This window comes from Myotis lucifugus, unplaced genomic scaffold (assembly GCF_000147115.1).
Source record: "Myotis lucifugus unplaced genomic scaffold, Myoluc2.0 scaffold_319, whole genome shotgun sequence".
NCBI lineage: Eukaryota > Metazoa > Chordata > Mammalia > Chiroptera > Vespertilionidae > Myotis > Myotis lucifugus.
Window position 1 is genome coordinate 219,133 of NW_005871367.1, and position 24,964 is coordinate 244,096.

The 24,964-nt window shown below is 50.9% G+C and overlaps 1 protein-coding gene across 1 annotated transcript in view; it reads right to left on the reverse strand.

The window, feature by feature from the left end:
* ITGA9 (integrin subunit alpha 9) overlaps positions 1–24,964 on the reverse strand; it is a 250,599-nt gene that overhangs the window by 73,378 nt on the left and 152,257 nt on the right. The gene's annotated exons all lie outside the window — the stretch shown is intronic.

Consider the following 24,964-nt stretch of genomic DNA (forward strand, 5'->3'; position numbering starts at 1 on the left):
CTATCTCTCTCTCCCTCCTTCTCTTTTCCTCTCTGAAATCAATAAAAATACATTTTAAAAAAGAAGAGATTAAGACCCAGAGGGTATAAGCAGTGTCTCCCTGGGGCCCTAACTTGGGTGAGGGCAGAATACCTGTCACTTTGCCTCTCCCGGCCTTTGAGTCGCAGACTGGAGCCTGCAGACTGCAGACGGTGCCTGCCCCCCATGCCCAGGGCAGGGCAGAGAGATGGACTCCGGGAGCAGGGCCAGCTCCAGCGCGGGTGCCCCTCCAGCTGCCGCGGAGGAAGCGCATCCATCCATTCGGCAAGTGTTTCTTATTTTGCCTCAAATGGGAAACAGCTTCCATGGAATACTTCTTATGTATGAGACACGTATGTTTTCTGTTACGCATTACATTCCTGCGCTCCTTCCCTCGGTTAATAATTGTTTATTGAGCAGCCTCGATGGGCCACATGCCTTTCTATAGAGTCCCTGCTGTCTCCAAGGGGGTGACAGCCTGGGAGCGGGAGGACCAGGCTGCTTGAAGCAGGACTCCTCTACGTACACTCCTGTGTGATGAGTGAGTGGGCGAGGCGCGCGAAGGGTTGGAACCCACGTCCCTTCACAATAGAGGCCTGGCTTCCCACCGGCCTCCCCGCTGTGAGTCCCATTTCACAACTCATGAGCATCACTCATGTGTCACCTTTCCTTTTAATTGGCTAAAAAAAAAAATTACCAAGTTCTTTAAATGATGGGATCTAAGACTGGACGGAGCGAGTGATGTATCAGAGTCACACTGGTGCTGACTTTGGTGGGAAAACCGAGTTCATCATTCGAACACCTAGATCAAAAGCGATGACTAATGACAACATCAAAATACCATTCGGGACACAGCAAGATCTAGCTGAGGGTCCTCCCGTGCAGATCAGTATCTAGCTGATTCAAAGGCTGAGCCCAGGCCCCTGTGGCGAGCGCAGGAGCTGTGCTCAGTTATTATTTTATTCAACAGATACGACAGCACGAATCTCACGGGCCGGGCTTGGACATCTGGCATCTCCCTGTCGCAAGCAAGCTCTTCTGTTAAATACCAGGCCTAGAGGGACTGCCCTGTAGCCGATCTAAGAGAGAAACAGGTCCCAGCGAGGGCTCAAGCTTCAGGAAGCTGAGCGTGAGGAGGACAGACAGGGCGCACCGGCTGGTGCTGAGGACCCTCAGACTGCGCACACAGCAAGCGGCAGCCTGACACCGAGACCCTGGGGATCGGTACACAGCTAGCACTGCTGCACGCCAGTCTCGCAGCCCTTGAGCCCGAAGGACCCGCTGAGGTAACTACAGGCTAAAGGTATGTGACCCTTTTGTATTTTCAAGAAGAGTCTAGGGCAGCCGTGGGCAAACTACGGCCCGCGGGCTGGATCCGGCCCGTTTGAAATGAATAAAACTAAAAAAAAAAAGACCGTACCCTTTTATGTAATGATGTTTACTTTGAATTTATATTAGTTCACACAAACACTCCATCCATGCTTTTGTTCCGGCCCTCCGGTCCAGTTTAAGAACCCATTGTGGCCCTCGAGTCAAAAAGTTTGCCCACCCCTGGTCTAGGGAGATGGGCTCTGCGCTCTGGGATTACCCTTGGTTTTCTGCATATTCGGTTCCTGCATTTTCCGTGAACTGGCCCGTTGCTGAAAATGACTTACACGCACCCAGAGTTGCTTCTGGTTGTTTGAGCAGTTAGGTTTTAAGTTCGATCTCGCGAGAGAGTGGTTTGTGAAAACTGTGATTTTTTTTTTCATGGTTCTTTACCAAAAGCTGCAGGTCCATAAGATTGCTAAGCTCCGTCTGTTTGCTCTGAACTCGTTGGAATATACCGGATTTATGACTGTGTCAGCTGCTGGCTCGGTTGTGGGGGAGAATGGACTGATTTATTCCTTCCCAGGCCCCGACCCTGCAGAAGTCATCCATTGGTCAGCAGTTTCTGCGTCTCCATCTGTCATTTTCTAGGTGTCTCTCCCTCACAGGACATGGCTGTTCATTGTTTTTTCTCCCTTTGAATGTGTTTTCACTTCTCTTGCTTTCCATATGTTGTTTTTTTTTCGTGTGTGTGCGATTTTTAATATATATTTTATTGATTTCAGAGAGGAAGGGAGAGGGGGAAATAGAAACATCAACGATGAGAGAGAATCCTTGATCGGCTGCCTCCTGCCCGCCCCCCACTGTGGACCGAGCCCGAAACCCGGGCATGTGCCCTGACCAGGAATGGAACCATGACCTCCAGGTTCATAGGTTGACGCTCAACCACTGAGCCACCCACACCGGCCGGGCTTGTGAGTTTTAACGATGTTAACTACTAGAGCCCCGGTGCACGACATTCGTGTACTGTGTGTGTGTGTATGTGTGTGTGTGTGTGGGGGGGGGGGGTCCCTGGTGGTTTCTGCCAGGAACACTTCCTAGTGTCCCTTTTACATGATGTCTTGCTCAGGCTTTCATTCTAGGCAACTCAGACTGAGACAGTGGGAAGAGACCATCAGAGAAACACCAGCGTCCCTCCTCTCTCCATGCCTCGGGTAGGGGGATGCCGACCGGGCCTCGGCCTTGGCCTCCACGGGAGAATTCCAGGCTTGAGCAAATTGAACCTCTCATCCTCGCTGGCGCCATGCGGGGCAGAGCTGCTTCCGGGGACTGCCCCTTCCAAGCAAACCTGGATCTTCTGAAGCAAAGAACTCCACCCCCAGCATTAAGGATGCAGCTAGAGGGCTGTGCAGCCTCCGTGACTGACATATTGATTTCCATCCACTTAAGGGCCTCTCCAACATGGGCTCATTTAATTATCGTTCCTAAGCGTTTCCTCTCGGTCCGCTTTGGGGAGTCACCGCCCGCACGGTCCACGCCAGGCTCCAGGCAGGGGCTCTGAACAAAGGTCGAAGCCACTGTCCACTCTGCAGAGCTTCCCAGGGGAGGAACTGGACCCGGGAGGGAGACGTCCTGACTTGTGACTGACTGCACAGTGGTGTTTATCGAACTGACTTGGGTTCAGATCTTGGTTCCATCACGTACCAGGTGCCTCCCTGTAAACACAGACTAATTCCCACCCCACGGCCTTGCTCTACGGATTGAGTTACTGTGGTGGCAGCCATGGTGGTGGCTGCTGCTCTCAGGCTCTACACGGCCACTTCTCCAGCATTTCCTGTGCTCTGCCCCCCACAGTTGCTGGCAAGGCCTCAGGCTGCTCCCAGCCACCCCCAGAATAAGGCCCCTCACCTGGCCGGGCTGCCTGAAAACAGAGGGCAGAGCTATGTGTGTGTTGAACGCTGACCACGTGGCAGGCACGGCTTTAAGACTTTGTGAGGGGGAACCGATGCATGCTCCTAGGAGGTAAGTATGAGGTCATGTGCCCAGCAAGGGTGAAGGGTCACACAGCAGCTCCACGGTAGAGCTGGAACTGGCGTCTGGCAGTCTAACCCCCGGGCCCACACTGCCTCAGACACCAGTCTGCAAAGGGGCCCTCAGGGTGAGCGCTGCACAGTAGGTCGTCTTGCCTTTGCTCTGCCCATAACCTGCCACTAGCTCAGCGGTTCCCAAACTCGGCCGTGCCCCAGAGCCGGCTGGGACTCACCCCAGGGTGTCTGATTCAGAGATGTGGGGAGGGGCTGTGAGTGTGCCCATTTAATAGGGTCGCGGGCGATGTGGGTGCTGGAGTCAGGAGGCCGCACTTGGAGGGGCGCTGATCTAGATGCTCAGAACACGGTCCCCAGGCAGGACCCACGATGGAGGACAGCCTTACAGAGAGAGGTCTTGGTCAGCTGCGCCAGTGGCCACCCGAGCGGCCCCTTCCAGGGATGCCGGGAAGTCTGCAGGGCTCTGTGCTGACATATGGGGGCCTTTCAAAGGCCACCCACTGTCCCTGGGACACCCCAATGTCACCTTCCTCCAGGTTGCCTCCCACACCCCGCTAAACACTTTATGACGGCGCTGTCCTGAGGACATGCTGAGGAGGAACTGCAGGGGGAGGCGGGGACGGACGGACGTGTCCAGGGTGCCTGCTCATGTTCAGGGTACCTGCTCTTGAAGCGCCATTCAGTCCTGAGCTGAGTCTCACATCCCATTTTACAATAGAGGAGAGCGAGGCCCCGGGCTCTCAAGTGGCTGAAGCGGGATCAACCCCAGGCCAGTTCGGCCCCACCGTCCCTGCACTTCCTCTACCCCACGCTGCGTCCCTGCGACCACCTGGCTGGTGGGCATCCTGCTTCAGACACACCCCGGCGGGCTGCAGAGGGAGGCCCGTGTCCCAGGTGGGGCCCTTGCGGGGAAGGTAACGCTTCACATATTAAATCCAGCAGGTGGGTTTCCAACCAGAAAAAGAAAACGCAGACGGCGCCTCATCTGCTGAAGATGCACGGTTCACGCTTAGCCCCGACAGATAGAGACAGAAGTGTGCCCACAGCGGAGTGGCCCCGAAGTGGCAGGAGGCCCGCGCTGGCAGCCAGCGTGCCCGTCGCCTCCCGAGCAGCTGCTCCTTTGTGAAGGCCGCTCAACGGGCTTTTCATAAAGAGCAGAGAGTTTGCTTTGGCGCGAGGTTCAGATTTCCTGCCCCGTTCAATGACCTCACGAGGGGGTGTGGGAGCCCCCGCGCCCCCTCCCCGGTGCCAACAATCTCGGTTTCACAGCTCGATTTCTGCTTGTTTGGCGAGGGAGCTTGTTTCTTGTCTTCTTAATTTGAGGCCCTCCTCCCGCCTCCTTCGGTGGCTCTATCCCCTCCTTTGTATTTGGAGACCAAAGGCTGTCCCTTCAGTTAGAACCTTCTAGAAGGGCGGCTGTGGAGGAGAGAGGCCTCTCTGTCGTGAGTACCAATTCTGCATCTCTTCAGCAGATGAAGTTTTTTTTTTTTATTGATTTTTTTTTTTTTTTGTGAGAGAGAGAGAGGAAGGGAGAGGCATATAGAGATAGAAACATTGATGAGAGAGAGACATCCTCGATCGGCTGCCTCCTGCATGCTGCCACAGGGGATTGAGCCTGCAACCCGGGCATGTGCCCTGACCGGGAATCGAACCAGTGACCTCTTGATTCCTGGGTTGATGCTCAACCACTGAGCCACATTGACTGGGCTGAATTTTGTTTATTTTTAATCCTCATGCAAGGATATTCTCTCCATTGCTTTGAGAAAGTGAGAGGCAGGGAGGGAGGGTGGGGGGAGAGAGAAACATCGATTTGAGAGAGATACACTGATTGGCTGCCTTCCGCACATGCCCCGACTGAGGCCGAGGCTCTAACCTGCAACCCAGGTACATGCCCTTGACTGGGAATCAAACCTTTTGGCGCATGGGCCGATGCTCTAACCACTGAGCAACACCACCAGGGCTTCAGGATGAATTTTTAACTGCTGGTCAATGACACGCGGGAAAAGAATACTGGGTTTCAATCTTACAACGAGGCAGCATGAAGAGGGGAAAGGAAATGTCACTGGAACTTTGACCCAACCCAAGCTCCCCTTGTGTCTGTTGCCCGGGGCTGAGTTCCTCCCGGGGTTTCTGAGAAGGGGTTTTCCTAACTAGAAATTCTGTCTCCTCCGGTCAGCGGGCCATCATCCCACGCCACTCTCTCCAGTCACTTCCAGAGCCACGGGCCACGTCCTGGAGCTTTAAGTGGACTCTTACCGTGGACACTGGGCTCTCAGACGTCAGGCTGGGTGGGCACAACCTCTGCCGTCATCACCACGAGCCGGGCAGGGGGAGTGGGGCCCAGGTTCCTCGCTCCTGTCCGCTGTGACGCTGGCCATGCTGCTGGCCGGCTCGGAGCCCAGTTCCCGCCTCGGGAGGACAATGCCACAGAGGACCTTTGTTTCTTGTCACCCACATCCACCGGTTCTCCGATGACCCGCCACCACCACAAATCTCTGTGGGGAGGGGGGGGGACTCCTCCCCACTCTCAGCCCGAGGATGGCACGCCACCAGACTTTCCCCTAAGACAGCGGTTCTCAACCTTCTGGCCCTTTCAATACAGTTCCTCATGGTGTGACCCAACCATAAAATTATTTTCGTCGCTACTTCACAACTGTCATGTTGCTACTGTTATGAATCGTCATGTAAATATCTGATATGCAGGATGGTCTTAGGCGACCCCTGTGAAAGGGTCGTTCGACCGCCAAAGGTTGAGAACCGCTGCCCTACGAGGTGGGGCAGGAGACCCAGGCTTCAGCCAGTTAGACCAACGAGACTCAGGGACACTTTTGCAAGGGATTCTGTGAAATGAGATTACGGACAGCCATTCTGCAACCCTGAGGGGACAGCCTGTCTGAAGACGGAGCCAGAACAAGGAGGAGAAGCTGACAGATGGCGCTGACACTGTGACAACGTTCTGAGGCCCCACGGCAAGCCGTGGCCGAAGCCAACCCCAGGTCTGTCCAGTTTGCAAAGCAATAAAGTGAAATTCCCTTTTCAGCCTCGCCAATTTGGGCTGAGTTCTCCGTTGCTTGCCACCAAAAGCAATCAAATACGATACAAATCAAGAAAGATACAAACACCTGTCTCCTAGTGTTCTGAGGAGCACATTACATGAAAGTCCGTGGAAGAACCTCGCAGCAGGTGGGCCGGGAACAGCTCCCGGGACAGGCCTCTGTTCTGGGGCCCAGTTCCCCTGAGGGGCAGGGGGACGCAGCCACGACGGCTCCAAGCACCCACGGGGGTTGGGAGTGTCTCATCGGGAGGTTTTAGGAGGATACGCATGAAAGTCTAACCCAGTGGTTCTCAACCTTCCTAATGCCACGACCCTTTAATACCGTTCCTCATGTGGTGGTGACCCCCAATTTCATTGTTACAAATTGAACATCATTAAAGCATAGTGATTAATCACAAAAACAATATGTAATTATATATGTGTTTTCCGATGGTCTTAGGCGACCCCTGTGAAAGGGTCGTTCGACCCCCAAAGGGGTCGCGACCCACAGTTTGAGAACCGCTGGCTAACCCAAATGGAGGCAACATTTTGGCCACCTGGACCCAAGGACCGCCTTGCGTCTGAAGAAGCCTCAGAGCAGATCTGATTTCCTCGGCCCTCAATTGTAGAGGTGACTCCGTTCACCCACGTCTGGAAGGGGTGCTCAGGCTACCGAACATTTGGGAACGCCGCTGCTGGGCCTCGGAGGGCCAAGAGTTCGTCCTGATTTTAACAAGTGCCAAGTGCCGTGGCAGGCACTTCCCACACAGTCCCTGACTCACAAGTCTGCAACATCATCCTGAGTAGCTACAGTGACTGTCAACCATGGTCACTAATTATTTGACTCTCTTCCCTGCAAAAGGTGGGGCCTAGCCCCTCTCCCCTTGCATGTGGGCCGGACTTAGTGAAGTGTGGCAGAAGTGATGCTCTGTGACTTCCGAGAGAAGGCCAGAAACAGGCGAGCCTCTGCCTAGTTCTCGCTCTCTTGGCTGGTTCACACGGGAAAGTCAGCCGCCATGTTGTGAGGACGCTCAAGCCACCTGCTGGAGGCACCTATGTAGTACGCGCCACTTCCTCCCTGCAGGATCCTCTTATTCAGGACGCAGAGGGAAGATACTGCTGTTCCCAGTACATTCTCCACCGCTCCCAGTGTCCACACCTCTTTGCCGTTTGACCGTGCCTCCCATCACCAGGCGGATTTCATTTTTCCACCTTGAATCTGGGCAGGACCCGTGACTTGCTCAACAGAATGTGGCGCAAGTGATGCCGTGCCTGTTTCAACTCTCACCTCAAGAGGCCCTGGAACTTCTGTTTGCTCTCCTGAAACCCTGCCGGAGCCACGGGGGCCTGGGCTGGCCTGCTGGAGGGTGAGCACCACTGCTGCTACCTCTGCCCCAGACAGCAGCTGGGCCCCAGCTGACCTGCCAGCTCACCACAGACGCCTGAGCGAGGTCAGCCAAGGGCAGCCGAGCCGGGCCCACAGCTGAAAAGCTCTTCCTAGAGTCAGGAGCGATACTCAACAGTTGTTGCATTAAGCCACGACATCAGGGGACCGTCTGTTTCAGTAATGGACACAGACTTGTTGTGAAGAGTAAGGGAGGGCAGGTGGGGGTGACCTAAGCCCCACCTCGCCAGTAGGAAGCACTCAGGAAGGGGTGGCCATGACAATGCTGTCACATCCCCCCACCCTCTACCCCACCCCTCCGGGGGCTACCTGTCAAGCAAAGCCCCAGCCTGTCCACACTCCTCTTTCCTGGTTAAACCCCAAGGAGAGGGAGAACTGATGTGCACAGGTGAAAACAGACCACAGTTAGAGAGAAAGAGTAAGACAATAACTGCCAACAGTAGCACAGATGTTCTGAGGCTCTCTGATTGGCGAGACCACGTGACTGACTGAGCCCATGGACTAGAGAGGAGGGAAGCCGGGGCCTGAGGAGACGGGGAATGTGCAAGAAACCCTGACGCAGGCTCCATTCAATTCATACTTGTGTACCCTGGGGGCTGAGGGATGACCTTCTGAACACAGGAAAACATGCCAACGCAGAGATGAAAGACAAAAAAATGGCCATCCACTTTACGTACCGTCCCCTAGCCTTCGGAGCACTCGGGGGGCTGCCAAGAGAAAGATGCATCAGGAGAACACACACATAATCAGAACAAGAAAGGGTCCCATGAGCTCCTTCCTCGGTGGCCTCCTCACCTGCCGAAGGGGTGGCCGCGCACAGAGGCCCCGCTCACACGGAAAGCAGCTCCTTGGAGAAACTGTTCCTTAACCAAATATTTACAAACGGTGGAAGCACATTGAACGTTTTACTTGAATTGCACTGACCTCTGTTGAGATGTTTTAAACATTTTCGGTATCAATCCTTTCGAAAACACAAGAAACGGTGTGATGAAAGTAACCAATCCCTTATTTACCTTTCTTAAAATCCGGAGTGTATTTGTTTAGCTTCAAATAAGGTTTCTGCACAGTATAGCTTAAATGTCATCACTTTTCAGACATTTTTTCACATTGACATTTCCCCCTCACTTATACCCAGTGTCAAGAATAGCGATCAGAAAGCACCGAGGTGTAGATTCGAACCCCCATCCACCTCCCTCCAGAATGTAAACTAAACTCTTCCCTGCTCACCTAGTCCTCGAATGCGGACTGAGTCCCCTGGGGCTTATGGGGAATCTCAGTAAACTGATGTGACCGGGAGAGGAGCTGACTGAGGCTGCTCCAATGGCAGAAAGCCTTTAAGGCTGAAGTCAGGTGGTAGGAGCCTGGGCTGGGGCTGGGCATACGCCACAGATGCCCTGTGCCCCTTCCTCCTGGCCCAACTCTGATTTCCACCCGGGCATGGCAGACAGTTCCCTGGGCACCCCATTTAACTGCACCCCACGCCAGGGCAGAGCGATCTGTTCCTTTATAGGCAGCACTCAGCTGAGTGGGACTGGGAGCTGGTGAAGAAACGCTCCGGTCTCCTGTCGGAGAGGCGAGCCTTTCTGGGTGTCCTTTATTCCACATGGTTCTTTTTTTTTTAATAATATATTTTATTGATTGTTTTACAGAGAGAAAGGGAGAGGGATAGAGAGTTAGAAACATTGATGAGAGAGAAACATCAATTCAGCTGCCTCCTGCACATTCCCTACTGGGGATGTGCCCACAACCAAGGTACATGCCCTTGACCGGAATCGAACCTGGGACCCTTCAGTCTGCAGGCCGACGCTCTATCCACTGAGGCAAACCAGTTAGGGCTCCACATGGTTCTTGAAAGGTCCAGGCACTTGCAGCAGGGACCTCGGGAACACTCCCTCGAGCTGGCTTTCCCCCTCCTTCCTGGGACTTGGCTCCGATAAGCCACCTGCATCAACCCTCTTTTCAGGCTTTGCAAACGGCAGCAAATCTCAGGAAAAGGCATGGTCTGCAAAACACCACTTTGGGGAAAACGGTGAATCTAAAAGTGCAAGAGTCCACCTGGGGCTGAGAGGGAGATTTCAGCGGGAGCTCATGGGAAGAGGCATCCTGGCAGCCCGAAGGCTCGCAGGCGAGGTTCTCAAGGACAAATGGCTCTTCTAGACGGGCCGGTGCGTGTGCAGGGGGAGGAGAGAGCGAGAGCGTAAGAAAGTAACCTGCCTGGGTTCCTGCTCTGCAGAACCAAACCTCCTCCAGTCTTACTTCCACTCTACATTTCCACTCCACCCCCAATGGCAAGCCCATCCCATGGGAACTGCTGAACGCCCCCCCCCACCCCATCCACCTTTTCATTGTCTGCTGCCTCCATCCGTAAGCCCCCTCGGGAAGAAGATGGATGGATGGGTGACTTCAGGAAAGGAAGACTCGCCATCGGGCCTGGCCCTGCTTCGACACTCCTCCTCCCAAGAAGAGCAAGCCGGGTCCTAGAAAGCGCCGTGAATCGTGCCTTTGACCAAGCCCGGCTGCTCAGTATGCGGACTCTTTCCTCTCGTTGCCCAATTAATTCAGGAGGCGCGAGCGAAATAAAATGGTTGCTGTATACTCCCAGCCAAGCCAAAGAAACCTACTTCCCGAAGCCAAGACTAATACTGCATGCCGACACGGCCCGAGAGCCCACGCAGAGAGCAGGTAGGGCGGGCGCTTCACGGAACACACATTGTAACCCTGAGCTGGGAAACGAGCCGGGTGCCTCAGTGGCCCCCTGCACCGGGCTATGCTTTCAGAGAAGCTGAAGAAAGGAGGAATTATTCTGAACCTAGATTTCGTTTTCTTAACAGGGACCCCCAAATTGATAGGCCACTTGGCTTGGTGACTTTCAACAGACCATTCCCTTTTCCATGGGCTTGTCCCACCTGTAACATGTTACCTTTTAGGACTTTTATAGCCGTAGCTTCTGTCCTCCAAGAACAAGGTTCAGATTTAAAGCTTGAACTTTTTTTTTTTTTACCGCCCCGGTTGCTTGAAAATCGGCTGCCATCATGAACGACCCAGTAACTATCGGGACCAGGAAGTTCACGACCAACAGATGACTTCAGCGGAAACAGATGGTCATTGACGTGCTTCACCCCAGGAAGGCAGCAGTACCCAAGACAGAAATTCCGGGGAAACTAGCCACAATCTGTAAGACCGCACCAGACGTCACCTCTGTGTCGGATTCAGAAACCACTGCGGTGGTGGCAAGATACCTGGCTTGTCATGATTGATGGTTTCTCAGTTTATGCAAAGAAAAATGAATGCAAACATAGACTTGCAAGACATGGCCTGTGTGAGAAGAAGACCTCCAGGAAACAGAGGAAGGAAAGCAAGACCAGGATGGAAGTCAGGGTTCGGCAAAGGCCAACGACGTTGGTTCTGCAAAAAGTGAGCTGGGGATGGGATGACAAGATTCTTCAGCGACTTTATCTGTGGCAACTGCGCACATTTTTCATGAGAGGATTAGTAAACTAAGAACTTAGTAAGAAGTATTTACCGCTTGGATCCATCAACTGGCTAACAACCACCAGCAGTAACCAAATGTGGAAATGGTTCTTTTAGGACAGTGGTTCTCAACCTGTGGGTCTCGACCCCTTTGGCGGTCGAACGACCCTTTCACAGGGGTCGCCTAAGACCATCCTGCATATCAGATATTTACATTACGATTCATAACAGTAGCAACATTACAGTTGTGAAGTAGCAACGAAAATAATTTTATGGTTGGGTCACAACATGAGGAACTGTATTAAAAGGGCCAGAAGGTTGAGAACCACTGTTTTAGGATGACAATTCTGGCCTCACTGAAAAAGTTTCTATTTTCATTAAGGTCAGCTTTTTTGCAGGGGAAGGACAGGAGCATTTTCTAAAGTAAGAGAAAATGATAAATGTATGCCCTCTATTCCCCAGATTTAATTGTTAGACTAGAGCCTTATAATAAATAAGTACATAAACATTTTTATAGCATTTTGTAAACATATTTGGAGGCTCCAACATTAAGGCAAAACTAAAGTTGCAACACACACACACACACACACACACACACATACACACCCCATCTCACCTTGTTGTTTGTGCATTGACATCTCACTGTGGGTCCCAAGGCCTGTGTCATCTGACTCTGCCTGGCTCTTTAGCCTCATTCAGGCTGCTCCTCTCACACCCTCACTCACTCACACTGGCCTTCCCAGCATCTTTGCTTTTCCTGAAAACCCCCCCTGGCACCTCAATAAAATCTTCAAGGTATCCCACTTACCACAGCTACGATCGGTGTCCTGAAGACTTCTTCAGATGTCTATTTCCCCGATGGACTGTGAGCAGATTGAGGCAGGGCCTATGTCTGTTTGCTCATGTATCTCCTATACCCGATACATGCTAAACACACAATTTCTATTTGCCGAATGAATGAATGGCGTTGTGATCCTACTCATGATGGAGACATCTATGACATTCTCAGGACCCCTTTCCCATTTTGTTTCTCTCAGTGCGCTGAGGAGGAGGAAGTAATTCTCTTTATGACCAGGGGGTGGGGCAAAACTTTTTGACTCGAGGGCCACAATGGGGTTTTTAAACTGTGTTCCGAGGGGCCGGAACAAAAGCAAGGATGGAGTGTTTGTGGGAACTTATATAAATTCAAAGTAAACCTCATTACATAAAAGGGTACGGTCTTTTTTTTTTTTTTGTTTTATTTAATTTCAAACGGGCCGGATTCCGGGCCGCGGGCCGTAGTTTACCCATGGCTGCTTTAGTCCTTAAGGATATACATTAATGGTCTGTTGTACAACGCCCAGTTCCAAATCACGCAAGTGGGGGGTCTGTGTTACTCATTCAGTCTCTTGTTGATAGAACTTGCCTTCAAATTACTTCGAGTAACACAAGGACAAAAATAAGAGCTTTCATCCCATGGAAACTGCAGCTGTCTCTACAACCCAGCGCCACCCCATTGCACAGAGTACACCAGGAAATTCGAACATGTCACAGCATTCCAGGAGTTACTTGATATAACCAATCATTGGACCACCTACCGATTCCCTCGGTGTCTATAAGAGCTTCAGACCCACTGTGCCCATCACACAAAGCCACCAGCATTTCCTCTTCCGACGGTCCAGGTAAATGTCAAAACAGGGAGGACTGTGCCATCCCACCGTCCCAACCCCATGTGAAGTCTAGGCTTTCGCGCGTGATCTGCCTTTTGAGTTCACTTGGGGACAAATTCATTCCAGAGAGGAAACCCCTGGGGTGAGGCTGCTGCCAAGCTTTCCAGGATCCAGCCTGGAGACACGCGGGCACCGCAGGGGGGCGCGCTCCGGGAGGGAGGGAGGGGAGCTCGGTCTGCGTGCCAGGGTCCTGGGGATACTGAAGAGAGCCTTGTTCGGACCAATTGCAGCTGTCCCTGAACATTCATCAGTGCTTCCTTGCCCGCTGCCTCCTGCACAAAAACACTGGTCCGATGTAACGAGAAAGATCTAATTCATGAAGCACCTGGCACTGCCCAGGGAAAGAGCCACAGAGCCACGTGGGCAGCCAGCACACCGCGTCTGACACGTAACTAGGCCTCTTTATGACCCAGAGTGCGCTGTAGTCGGCCTGTCTGTGCCCGAGGTCCCGCTCCGGCACTTACCAGCTGCGGCTCTTCCTAAACCTCGAGAAATCTTGGTTTCCTCATCAGGAAACTGAGATCATCATTGGACATACCTCACTGGGTCGCTGTGAGGGTTAAATGCATTGGCAAAAGTTAAGTGCTGAGCACAGAGCCCAGCAAGCGCTCCAGCAAGGGGGTAGCTTCTGCTGCCCGCCGCTGCGGCCACGCCGTGTGATTTCCAGGGCCCAGAGAAAGAAGGTAAGCGTTCTGCTTGTTGCTGGCAAATCCCAGCAAAAGCCTGGCACCAACCTGACCGAGACCACACAGGAAAGAAAACGACAGACAAATCTTGCTTATGAAAATCGACGCAACACCACTACGTAAAATATTAGCAAACTGAATCCAGCAACATATTAAAGAATGGTACACGATGACCAAGTAGAGGCTGCAGCTTTAAAAATAGAACTGGTTTTATTACGAGGTAAAAAATAAATAAAATAAAAGCAATATGAATAGCTTACTATGGCAAGAGTTTAAGTTTTATGAGCTACTTTCGAAAAGCTGTCCTATCACTGTCCCAGTGGATCAAACCCTTTCGACTGAACTGGATTGGATTGGGCCTCATTCAGGACAAAATCACTCAGAACAAATACTCACACAGTAGGTTGTGTTACAAAGGTAACGTACTCCGAACAGGGTCATTTGAGGGAAAAGACTGTGGTCACACACACACAATCACATGCAAATCAAAACCTATCCGACTGGTCAGTAATTTGGGACGTTTCTGCTGTCATAACAAAGCCTATTTATGGAAAAGGAGGCCTGCTTGTGTTAGGTCTGGGTACCCAGAAGCCGATCCAGAGATGAGGATTTGATATGAAAAGATGCATAAATAATATGCTCCCAGAGAGACCAGTGAGCAAGCGGGGCAAGCAGGCTAGCGGTTGGGAGACCATCCGGCCAGGACGTGGGCTCAGGCCGACACCTACAGAGGGTGGACTCACCTGCTCCCATAGGGGAGCTCCGGAGTGTGTTACACTTAGAACTGTCCTCACCAGGGGTGCTCGCTTTCATATATCTGCACCCCGTGATCGGACAAGGGCAGCCAGGTTGGGGCACTGTGGTTCTTCATAGTTACAGGTAAAGCGGCTCTAGTAGTCCGAGGTCAGTCCTCCAATACCGAGTCACAGATGCTGGGTGTGAAAAGCAAACTGGGATGTGTGTGCAGGCAGAGGGACACACAAGGCAGAAGGGATTGGAGGGGAGCAGGGTGGAATACCAACACTGTTGGCTGCATCGGCCACCTGGAGAACGGACTAGAGGAGGGGCCTCATGTCCCTGGGCCGAGTCTCCCACAGGCACCCTGGTCCGTGCCTCCGGCTTGAGAAGGTAACCCTAACTCTTCTGGGAAAGTCGGCCCGAGGGTAGCTCCAGGAAGAAATGAGAACTAAAGTCAAAAACAGAATCAGACGGGAGATAACAAGGAAACTTAAATCTCTAATAGCAGCCCGTGTTTAGTGCAATTGGTGTTTCGTGTTAGCCCCGTGGTCGGCAAACTGCGGCTCGAGAGTCACATGCGGCTCTTTGGCCCCTTGAGTGTGGCTCTTCCTAAGCCTTAGGAGTACCCTCATTAAGTTAATAACAATGTACCTACCTATATAGTTTAAGTTAAAAAAATTTGGCTCTCAAAAGAAATTTCAATCGTTGTACTGTTGATATTTGGCTCTGTTGACTAATGAGTTTGCCGACCACTGTATTAGCCTATTGATCAGTGAATCATGGGTTTGCTTAGTAAGGTATCAAAGCATTTAAAGAGAGTCTGAGAAAATTCAATTGATGCAGCTGGTTGCGAAGCTAAGGGGGAATGTCTTATCAGGTTGAATCATCTATAATTGCCAATATTCAACTATCTCTAACCTACAACAATATCGATTTAATAGGGTTCAATGTAAAGCTCTTCTAGACCTGTTTTTAATGTGGAAGTTAGACAAGTACTGGGTGAATATTTGTAAATAAATGAACTGGATATTAGACCTAATGCGAATAGAAGTGACCATTTCTTTTCATGCCTAAAAGCTCTTCAGATCGGAAAGGATCTTATAAATAGACTGAGAGCATGTTTGACGAGATGTCAGCATCCATCATGTTAATGCACTTCCTTAACATGATTAATAAAATATGGAACTCGGGTCTACAGCCACCATCATGCGCCACTGCAGTGGGGAACAGAAGGGTGTCCATGAGGCCTGCCACTGTTCACATCACCTTAAAGTGGCAGGCAGAGAACTATTCTGGAAGAAGTGAAGTGTTGTTTTTGTTTGTTTGTTTTTAATCCTCACCCAAGAATATTTTTCCATTGATTTTTAGAGAGAGTGGAAGAGAGAGGAAAAGACAGAGAGAAATATCAATGTGAGAGAAACACATCGATTGGTTGCCTCCCGCACGCGCCCAGACCAGGTCCCGGCCTGCAACCAAAATATGTGCTCTTGACAGGGATTGAACCTGGGACCCTTCAGTCTGAAGGCAGATGCTCTATCCACTGAGTCAAACCAGCTAGGGCAAGAAGTGAAGTTTTAATATGATAGGACTTCTATCTAAAAGGAGGCCTAGCTTAATAGAATTGAAAAACTAAGGTATAAGTTCAGTAAAGTCACCAGTTAAAACTTATACCAAACTTGAAAGCTTTTTTAATATACACATAATATCCAGCTATAAAATATAATGGAAAAGGACTCCATTTACAGCAGCAAGGATGCAGGAATAACCAGAACATGCAGGTCCTATGTGGAAGAAACAACGATACTGTTCGATAGAGAAGAAAAATGGACAGATTGCAGATTCTTAAACAAAAACCCAGAACACTGAAATAGGTTTATATGTTCCTCCAAAATGAAAGTACATATTTAAAATAATTCCAATCACATTGCGATGGAATGCTTCTGAACTTGAAAGGATGGTTTATTTGAAAGAACAGGCATGGGACACTAGGCAGGAAAAGTTGAGCATTAAGCGAGAAATTTCTTCCAGATATTAAACTGTCATATAAAGCGTCAGCAATTCAAGTTCAAGGTATGACCCTGAGGTAGACAGATCAGGAGACAGAACAGAGAAATCCAGAAACAGATCCAAATGCAAGCAGAAATTCAGAATCTGAGGAAGATGGTACCTTGTCAAGTCAGTGGTGGTGCGGGTGGGTGATGGGGTGTTTAACAAATTGTCTGAAGACATCTGACTGTTTGGAAATGTAGACTTGGATCACTACAATTTTTTCCTTATACCAGAGTAAATTCCACCAGAAATGGATTGAAAATTTAAAGGTTGGGGAAAAAAAGAAACTATGAATTATCGATAAATATTTGATCTAGAGATGGGGAGAAATTTCTAAGCCAGAGGTTCTCAACCTGTGGGTCGAGACCCTTTGGCAGTCGAATGACCCTTTAACAGGGGTCGCCTAAGACCATCCTGCATATCAGATATTTACATTACGATTCATAACAGTAGCAACATTAGTTATGAAGTAGCAACGAAAATAATTTTATGGTTGGGTCACAACATGAGGAACTGTATTTAAAGGGCCAGAAGGTTGAGAACCACTGTTCTAAGCCAACACCAAAGTCAGACCACCTATGCAAAAAGGAATAACAGAAGGATGAATCTGACTGAGTTAAAGACTTCTGTTGGGTAACATATCACAAATAAAGTTCAAAGACAAAGAACCAGTTGGGGACAAATGCCACAGGCAAAGGGTTACTATTTCTAGTATGATATACCTAAAATACTCTACCTGTCCCTTCATATAATAAGTATTCAAACACATAAAATAAGTAAATAAAAAATACAAGAAGAAATTTGGGACAAACTTATGCCAACATTTCCTAGTGGTTATCGCTAGGCTGTGGGATCGTAGCAGATGTTTGTGCTACATATTCTCCCAGGCAGGGCAGCACCAGGACCTTCTCCTGTCCCAACACCTGGAACCTTCTGGAAGGCGAGGCTCTGCTGTGTGCGCCCTAGGGGTAGGGCCAACATCTGCTCCATCTTTGGGTCCCTTGGTCTCTTGTCACGTCTCTGTGCAGAGTAGGGCTGGGCTGCATTATGAAAGGCCGAGCTTTCATTACGGAAAATGCTTGGCCCAGGAGGCACCCGTAGGTGACACAATTCCAGCTGTGATCTTCGGGAAAGTGGCATCCTTAGATGGAGCATTAGCCCCTCTGCAGCTAGCTGTCTCACGGCGAGATCTGCAGCAGCTCCACCCCCATCCAGCCCCACCTTTCCTGCCAAGAGAGTCTCTCTGTTCACCCCCAGATCCAGTAGCCCCCGTTTCCTTCCATCCCCCTGGTACCACGTTGGAGAATTGCATTTTGCCTGTTGAGGAAAGTCAGTGCCAACAGGACAGAGCTCGCTCTTCACAGGCTGTGGGCTCTGCAAGGTCCTCCCACTCCTCTCCCAGAGGAAAACGGAAACCTTGGGAAGACCAATCAGGGCACAGCTCTGCCCACCGCGGGAACCCAATAGGAGCTGTCACCGTCTCTCACTGATACCTCCCGGGAGAAGGCAAACCTTCATTTGGGAGACATGCATGCATAGTGGACAAAACACAGGCATGGCCTCGCAACAGATCCCAGTGATGCTACTTCCCAGCCGCATCATCTTGAGCTGCAGGATCCTCTGAGGATTCTCTTGGTGCCTCAACTTACTTCCTCACTTTTTAAAACTGGTTGTTGTGGGTGATGACAATGACTATTCTCCCCGTTCACACATAGGTAACCTGTGCTCTCACCTCAGAGCTCATGCAGGTTGGAAGTCTTTGCTAAAAACAGGCCCCTCAGGCAACAAATAAGTCACCCCCTTTTTCTATCCCCCCAAATTCACCCCAGGCCCTGAGCCATGCCTCTGCTGGGCCATGTGCATGTGAGGCCACATGACCTGTTCCACAGACTCCGGGGGCTCCCTGAAAGCAGAGGTGGCCTCTTGTGTCCCCCAATGCTTCCACATGGCCCAGGTGGTGTGAAGCCTGTATTTATTCTAATCTTTTTTTTTTACTTATTATTATTTAATCCTTACTTGAGGATATGTTAGGGGGGGGAGAGAGAGAGAGTGAGAGAGAGCGAGAGAGAGAGAGAGAGAGAGAGAGAGAGAGAGAGAGAGATTGAACAGTTGTTTTCTGGATGGTCTCCTAATGGGGATCGAACCCACAACCCAGATATATGCCGGGACCAGGAATCAACCAGCAACCTTTCGGTGCACAGGGCTAAAGTCCGGGCTAGTCTAATCTTAACGCCCCCAGCCTGTGAACTGCTGCTCTATTCTTCCCTGCATCTTAGTGAGGACCAGAAAGTACCAAGTGTCTGAGGCCAACCTGCCCTGTGAGGTTTCTTTTCCTTTGGGGGGTGGATGGGAATCTTAGCCGACCCTGTTGGTCCATATCCCTGTCCCTGTCTCTCCAACTGTGGCACCCGCATTTTTTTCATTTTTTTTTACCCGAGGGCTTTCTGTAACGACAAAGCTGGTCTGGCCCCTATACAAGGCCAATACCTTACAGCAAGCATGTCAAATTCGCAGCCCATGGGCCGCATGCCTTGTTTATTTGGCCCGTGTTGGCCTTTGAGTTTGGCATGCTTGCCTTACAGGTATTGTAAAGAGAAGCATCAATCAAACCGTCAAACCTCAGAGGGAAGGCAGGGGGAGGGATCAACCAAAGGACTTATATGCTAGCATATAGGCCTAACCAATGGACACGGACAACACGGGGGTGAGAGCCTGAGTGGGAGGATGGGGGGTCATGTGGGGATAAGGACACATATGTAATAACTTAATCAATAATAAATAAATAAATAAGAAATAAATGTCAGAAGTGTCAGGATAGCAACGCCCCGAGAAGCAGCCCTCAACCAATGCCTGTTGGAAGCTGGTGGCTAAAGACCCAGCCCCCTCACCTCCTGGGTGGGATAACTGAGCAGCTGTTTTGTGGACCCAGAGTTCCCCGGTGGGGGTAGACCCAAATGCCCACGACAGCACCTGGCTTGATAAGCTGTCTTTTTCAGCTGCTTTCTTTTCTCTCTTTTTCCCACTCTCCTACCTTCACCCTCCCACACTATTGGCCTTGGAGTTCCTGCTCAGGGTTTACTTCTGGGGAAGCCTAACCCAGACACGGGTGTTAGTTACTGTGGATTCTTTTGGAGAATCCACAGCAGAGATGGTGTTCAAGCCCAAGGGACTGTAGCTCACATTCCAGCCCTACGAAGGGGCCACTGCAGACACCACGTGGACAGAGGATGCTCTGGCAGGAAGGAGCAGCTGGCTTCGAATGTGGAGGGAGTTCAAGGAACTCTGCGGGCATGGCCTGGTCCGCCGACTGTCACCCCTAAAAGTCACAGACCCACAGCTGACCCCTCAGTGAGGAGTTTCAGCACCAAAGGTCTGAACTCCCTCCTCAGGGCTGCCTGAGCCTACACAGCAAGACTCCATCACCAGGTGAGGGTAGCATCTCTCCACTTCTCTCATTCCTGGTGGTTTGCATTTCCAGGGAGATAAGAAATCAGCATGCAGCCTTTTGAAACTACCAGTGCATTACTAAAATGTAGTGATACTGACACAGTAACCATAAAGTACTTAGAAAGATAGAACTATCCTTTATCTATACACTAGAGGCCCGGTGCATGAAATTCGTGCAAGAGGCTCGGCCCCCAATGCCACGGTAGCCGCCTCAACCTCGGCCCCCCGCCGCAGCCACCGTAGCTTCGTCGGGAAGGTCGTCCGGTCTAATTAGCATATTATGCTTTTATTATTTTAGATTCATCCTTCATCCATTTGTTCACTCAACCATATGGAGATCTGACTACATTCCCGGCGCTGCTGCAGGGATTAGGGATGAATCAGGGAATACAAAGTCGTTCCATACTATATGGGCTTACAGTCCTGTGGGAGGACCGAGACAACCAGCAACAAACAAACAGCATGTCAGATCCTACTAAGTTGTATGAAGACAATCAGGGTAAAGAAATGAGATGGGAGTGATTGGGACAGCAGTGTCTTTCTAATCAGGTGACATTCGAGCTGAGACAAGAAGGACTTGAGGAAGTGGGAACCGGTGACAGGGTTCTGGCATGGAAAATGCTGGATGGAGCTCCAGGAAAGCTCTTTAAAACAGGGCTAGCCTGGTCCTCATCTTTCTTGCTCCCTGGATGTGCACACCAAGAAGCATCGTGTGTGAAGAAAGGTTGAGTGGAGAGACAGAAGGGATGGAGTTCCTGATGGCACTGTGCACCTGCTCACCAGTCTCAAAATGCCCAATTCTAGATTTATTGTCCCCAAAGAGGAGTCAAAATCTCATTATGATCAGCTGCTAAAAGCTGGCTGTTCTGTCACTTGCAGCCAAACACATTCCTAACTGATTTTAAAAATCAGCTGCTTAATCCACTTCCTTAGGAGATCAAGGCAGGCTGGCTAGCTGTCCTCAGGTGCCTGGGTGAGAATGATGCCAGCGGCCGGCACGCAGCAGGGGCTACAGGAACCTTGACGATTTGTAAGTCCGGCTTCAAGGGATAAAACGACAGCTCTGGCAAGCTCGGTTGTAATGGACCGCAGCTATGCATTCACGTTCTCTGTGAAATTCCATGGGCACCGACGCACCTGCTTCCCTAATTCAGATGCTGGCAGAAATACCTGTGTGCCACCAACATTGAGAGTATCACACAAACACCTCAAGAGCTCAAAGATCTTGGTCAATATGATTGCAATAGCCCAGCCGGTGTGGCTCAGTGGTTGAGTATTGACCTCTGAACCAGAAGGTCAAGGTTCAATTCCCAGTCAGGGCATATGCCATGGTTGCGGGCTCAATCCCCAGTGTGGGGTGTGCAGGAGGCAGCCAATCAATGATTCTCTCTCCTTCTCCCTTCCTCTCTGAAATCAATAAAAATATATTTTTAAAAATATGCTTGCAATAGACCCTTCAGAACACAAAGGAAACAAGCTGATAGTAACTTTACCATAGCAAACACTTTCAGTGGTCCCCCCAGAACCCCTCACACCTCCTTGATATGCCCTCTCTCTGGCTGCAGTTGGCATTTACAGGGAGCATCTGTAAACATTCTTTGGAGGCCTCACTCAAGCTACCACGGCCACTCTGTCCACACCTCACCCTCAGAGGGGGCAAAGTTCCTGGGACATTTATTCCCCTGTAAGTGGCCCAGCTTCCAGGCCTGACATGGGATAGCACTGAGGTGTGCAAGTTAGAGCTCCCCTTGCAGGACCAGGCTGGGGCCTCCCTCTGTGGTCCTGTGCCTGCGGCCGCACCCTGCCCTGTCCTGCTGCCCCATCCCTACCCGTCTCCTGGGGGCGCATCCTTCACAAACCACCTGGCATGAATCCTCGTCTCAGGATCGGCTCCAGGGAAACCCGGCCCAAGACACCTCCATTCTTCTTGATTTTTTTTTCATGCCTTAGCTTAGCAGACCATTTTCATGGCTTTCTTTTTAAGAGGTGTGATGCTGCTTTATGAAAAGCGATTCAAAATCCAAGACTCCCCTTCTCCCCTTTGAAGAGGAAATCATGAAATTGCTGTTTTGCAGTTCATTCAAAAAAAGAAAAAAAAAAACTACCCAGAGGTTTCACACATGTGTTCTAGGCTCCCCCACCAGCGAGCCTGCAGCTCCGGGAAACGTCCTTCTTAATTGATCCTTGCCGGGGCTACAACTCTGTTGACATTTCTGAAGCAAAACGTAGCCGCCTTCCAAACGCAGTGAATACACAAACGAAGCTTTTCATATACGTGAAAACTGAGCCCCGCGGCGGAACACTGGGGCCACCCCGTGACTTCCAGTGGACACCTGGGTTTCTCCACCACCCTCCCTGCCGGCTGCCACGGGACGGGCGCTGCCCTTTCCCCCGGGGCACAGTTCCACTCTGGGTTAGGCCCTCTCCCACTGCAGGGCCGGAGAATGCTAATCCCATGGCCACGGTAATCCAGGCGAGGAACTAAAAGCCTAGTGTGGCCGGCGTCTGCGGTCCCCACCACATACCCTTATCCTCTGGAGGAGGAAGGTCACGGCCAGCAGAAACCACTCGGGAATGCCTAGGGTTCCCAGGGGATGTGGGATTCACCTTTGACAGGCCGGATGGGAAGAGCAACTGTGCAAGAGAAAGAGCTTGCCGCCCCCCCCAGTTAGAGGCTCAGATGGGCTGGGAGCCAGGTGAGGTTTCTCTGCCTGGCATCAGGCAGGAAGTTCAAGGTAAAGTCACCAGGGGGCTTGGGGCACTGGATTAGAAACAGGAAAGGGGCGGAAGAGACTTATTATTTTCTGAGTATCGATATCCACCCTCAGGGCTCTGTTACAAGGGCGAGCAGCAAGTTCATTCATCATCTTAATGGCCCTGTGGAGAGGACTGTAAACTTCTAAGGGTTGCATTTGACTCGGGGCTACTATTAACTTGACGAGAGACATCGGAGAAAGCAGAGCACAAGGAAAGTCAGTTCCTGCCGGAGAATGAGTGGTGGCCCAGCGAGCCCAGGCCGTGGGAAATCCGCTGACTCAGTCGTAGAGGGGGTGCGCCCACTTGGGAGTGAACCCTTGTGATGTGCAGGGTGTGACCTCCCGGCCCCACTGAGTAGGATTCACTTTGTTCCTATGTACGTACGGACGCTGCTTCTGGATGGAATGTTCTGTCGGAGAACAGGCCCGGGCACTCCCACAAACACACAGGGCGACGCACGGGTCAGTGTCTCTCTCGCCCGGTCCGCCCAGGTTAGAAGCGGATCGGATTTATCGCCTGGCACCATCTTGTGGGATGCGCTTTGAAAGTGAGAAGAGAGAAACTCGTGAGAGGAGGGGCCTGCTCTTTCTGTGGTCAAGGTAGATGGAGACGGGAAGGATCCCTTTGCAAGAAAAACAAACTTACAAGCTCTCGAGGCCTCTTGTCATAAAGAAGAAGCCACCTGACAGAGGCTAAGGCTGACCTGCTGTGTGTCCACCCCCCGAAGCCAACGCGGAGGCCCAGGACCTCAGAGCACTCACTCCTCAGCAGGGGCAACCTGAGCTTTCCTCACGCAGCTTCCAACACTGCCACACCTCCCCCGGGAGGCCCTGTCGTGGGAGCAAAGGAAAGGACCTAGGACACAGGGCCCATCCCTCCCTCTCAGCCTCTCCAGGAGGTTAGAAGGCCACGCAACGACTCATCAGCCGGATTCAGGGACTTACAGCCAGTGGCAGCTGAGCACCAACTAGAAAGCTATAAAGTGAGTGACCACGCCTCTTCCCTCCAGCAATCTCCAGAGGAATCTCACCTCCTGACACCTCTCGCCTGTTTCCTCTCCCTTTGCTCTTCCTCGGGGTGTCTCCAGCCTCTGTCCTTCTGTTTCCTCAGTCCAGACCCTCATTGAATCCCAGCACATCCCATTTTACAGAGAAAGAAACTGAGGCGCAGAGAGAAAGCCTTTCTTTGGCCTGAGGTCGCACCGACTGTGAAACACAGATGGCCCAGCACTGCCCACCTGATAAGGACCACGAGTTCCTCCACCAGGCTTCACGGGGCCTGCCGCACGCCTGCAGACTTCTGGGCTGCCTGTCCCCGGCCCAATCTTCAAGACGCAGGACCTCGTGCCCTGCCTTGGTGTTTGGGGTACGCCATTCTCTAAACCCTGATAGTATTTATTGCAGGAGTCACATGTTCGAACAACGATATCTCTTGGATTTTAAAAAGCCAACATCCCCAAACCAAAAATTCCACTATCTCAGCAAAAAGTAAATGTGAAAAAAAACCCCAACAATCATAATTAAAACAAACAAAAGCGAACACAAACATTGATTTAACTGACATATATTTACTAAGTTTACATTAATTTTCATTCAATTTAATTTTTTAACATAAAGGCAATTTGTTAAATATAAAAATATGTCCACTTTAGCACTATCGCTATCTTTGACAGTGTAAATGCATATGCACACATGTGTGTGCGCACGCACATGCAATCTTTTGTTAAGAAGATGGGTCTTTTCTTCTAGGATTGTAGGTCTTGATTTTTGATTTGAAAGGAAGAGTCAACGCTTTGTCTTACATGCTTTGTCTTACATCCTCGCTCCTTTTCCTCCTCCCCCTCGGCATTTAATCTTGGTCTGAAGTAGGCGATTGATATATGCTTCCTGAGTAAATGAATGAACTGCACAGCATGTGCTAATAATGTGCACAAGGAGTTGGGTGGAGGCCTCATTGAATCCTAGCACATCCCATTTTACAGGGAAAGAAACTGAGGCGCAGAGAGAAAGCCTTTCTTTGGCCTGAGGTCGCACCGACTGCGAGAAAGCGAGCTGGAGTCCCACCTCTGCGTCTCGGCAGCAGCCAGAGCCTCACGTTCCCTCTTCCCCACCCCGGCTGCTTGGCACGTCACTTCTCCACTAAGAGCGTCTAGAACACAAACGCCAGCTTAGCAGCATCTCCCCATCACCACGAAGCACACACATTCCAGCCTGAAAGTAGCTTTCAAAGCATCATTAGCGTCAAAGACTCCATGGGCATGTTGGGGTTCACCCTCTCTGATCACCTCCCTCCCCCCA